The following is a 2,963-nucleotide window of genomic DNA, read 5'->3' on the forward strand; positions in this document are numbered from 1 at the left end:
GACATGGAAAGGAAAATGCAACGTTGCTGACAGAATTCATTCTCACAGGACTCACATATCAGCCAGAAGGGCAAATTCCCCTGTTCTTTCTGTTCTTGGTGATATATCTCCTCACCATCATGGGAAACCTTGGCCTGATTGCTCTCATCTGCAATGATCCTCACCTTCACATCCCCATGTACTTATTCCTTGAGAATTTGGCCTTGGTGCACGCCTGGATATCATCCACAGTGACTCCCCAGTTGCTGGTCAGTTTCTTTGCAAAGAGCAAAATGATGTCTCTCACTGAATGTAAGATACAATTTGTTTTCCTTTGGAACCAGAATAACCACTGAATGCTTTTTGCTGGCAACAGCAGTATATGATTGCTATGTGGCCATTTGCAAACCATTACTTTATCCAGTTATTATGACCAATAGACTATGCATTCAGCTATTAGTTTCATCATTTTTAGGTGGCCTTTTCCATGCCATACTTCATAATATAACTTTTATTAAGATTGACCTTCTGTAATTTTAATATAATACATCACTTTTACTGTGAATTTGTACCACTATTTAAGGTTTCCTGTACTGACCCTTCCATTAATTTTCTGATGCTATTTATTTTCTCTTGGTCAATACAGATGTTCAGCATTCTTACTGTTCTCATCTCTTACACATTTATTATTTTTACAGTCTTAAAAAAAGAAGTTGGTATAAGGCATAACTAAGGCCTTCTCCACCTGTGGGGCCCACCTCCTATCTGTTTCTTTATACTATGGGCCTCTTCTTGTCATGTATATATGCTCTAGGTCTGTACAAGCAGATGATCAAAATATGATGTACTCTCTGTTTTACATGACCATAATCCCTTTCTTAAATCCAATTATCTATAGCTTGAGAAATAAAGTCATAGATTCACTGGCAAAAGTATTGAAGAAGAATGCTTAGATTTCATATTCATGTCAGTTCACTTTTTACTGAAAGTCATCAACTGTGCAGATTAGATGGTGCTACTGTTGACCAGGGTTCAAAGTGTTTTGCAGTTATCATTATTACCCTAAGTGTTTTAAAGAATTAAGCTGAGAGTACTAATAAGCATCTGAAACTCTATGTACGTTACTCAAAAAAGTAGATAAAATTCTAATCAAGTGTTCATGTTATACCAAAAAAATTAAAGATGAAAACAAATTAAAATCTTCTGCACATATCTTCTCAATATGTCTTCATAAATGCATTAAGCACTATGATAGTATATTCACTCTTAAAAAAATTGAAATATGATGTCTTTAATATTAAGAAACCTGCACAGCCTGAAGAATCATATCATGTTTATCTCCCCAGTGGTGACAGGCCTGTGTTTGAATAAACAGAGCAAATTTCAGGAATTCTGCTAGCCATTGAACAGTCTTCTATTTCACTCTATGTGGGACATAGTAAATTTCACTTTTTTGTAGAGTTTCAACTCTTTGTGCTCCAATTGTGCCCAGTTGTTCAATTGTGTCTCAATCTTTGCAACCCTATGGATTGTAGCCTACCAGGCTCCTCTGTCCATGGAATTTCCCAGGCAAGAATACGGGCTGGGTTGCCATTTCCTCCTGCACAAGGTCTTCCAACCCAAGGATTGAGCCTGCATCTTATGCATTGGCAGGCAGGTTCTTTACCACTGAGCCACCTGGGAAGCCGTGCAACTCTCTAATCACACAAAAAAGGCAACAGAAATGAGTAGCCAATAAAAATGAAAAATGAGAAAGGAGTTAAAGCAGGAAAAATCAGGTCAAATTGCAAGAGGATACTCTTAGCTCAACGTGTCTCTATCTAACAAGAAGAGCGAGGATGTCTCTCACTATCTTTCCTCTTGAATGGTTCTGTCCAGTTTGTGGGTATGTTGTAAGGTAATCTGAAAAGCTTTACTGATTGAGAAAGCTAAACAACGAGACTGAAGATTTAATTGTTATGGGCATAGAAAGGAAAAAAAGAAGTAGCAGAATAGGAAGGAAATGGTCTCAACTTTCATACAATTTTGAGAAATGCGAAACTAATCAGAAAAAAGAAGTAATATGTATAGATTATTAGAATGTGTTGTTAACAAGAGGCTTCAAGTGCATATTACCAAAGTACAACTAACATTAAAATGATCTATCAGAGTTCAATGAGTAGCTGGGAAAGACATGAAAATGAGCAAAAGTTTGCATGATTTATGCCACCACAATCCTTAAATGTTAGCTTTTGTCACAATCCATACTCTAAGAATAATAAGTGATTCATCTTCAGGTCTATCTCTGACCTTCCAGTCTCACCACTGATTCCATACACATTCCTACTAACACCATTGATGCCCTCACTCTAAAACTACTCACCTCTGTCATTTTCAACATTCTTGATACTTCTACTATTTGGTTATGTTCCAAAAATTGTTGTCAGATTATTTGTTATGAAAAGAACTCTGATTTATATTTCTCTTCAATAATTTTTAGTGAATTGTATTGCTATCAGATTATGTATATAGAGTATACCTATCTAGAAATCTCTATATGCATATGTATATTTGTTTATGTGTATTTACATATTGTGTAATTTATAAACATATCTATCCTTGACTATCTGTCTTACTCTGCATTTGTTCATGTTGCCATTATTTGGGGTCTTTCCCCCCAAAAATCTTGATTTAACTCCAAATTCTCTTCTTCCACTATTCTCCTAATGGACCCAATGCTATAACCAAAATGAATGACTCAAAGTCTTCTGGACAAATGTTCCTCTCAGGTACATGTTTGTTTTCATACAGGTCTCTCCACTGGAACATTCTCCCCAAGTATGTCCATCTTCATTTGAAATTATAACAGTCCTTCCTTCAAGGTCTATCTTAAATGTTATATCTTCTACAACACATTTCCAGAACACCTCAAAGAGAAAAATAATGCTGCCTCATTTTGAAACATTGAATACTCTATTTAGGCTCTTAGGCCATTGATAACATTG

General features: G+C 35.8%; 1 pseudogene; it reads left to right on the top strand.

Annotated features, from left to right (window-relative positions):
• LOC102274364 (olfactory receptor 5H8-like) lies at positions 1-932 on the top strand (annotated as a pseudogene).
• The last annotated feature ends 2,031 nt before the right edge of the window (positions 933-2,963 follow it).

This window comes from Bos mutus, chromosome 1 (assembly GCF_027580195.1).
Source record: "Bos mutus isolate GX-2022 chromosome 1, NWIPB_WYAK_1.1, whole genome shotgun sequence".
Classification (NCBI taxonomy): domain Eukaryota; kingdom Metazoa; phylum Chordata; class Mammalia; order Artiodactyla; family Bovidae; genus Bos; species Bos mutus.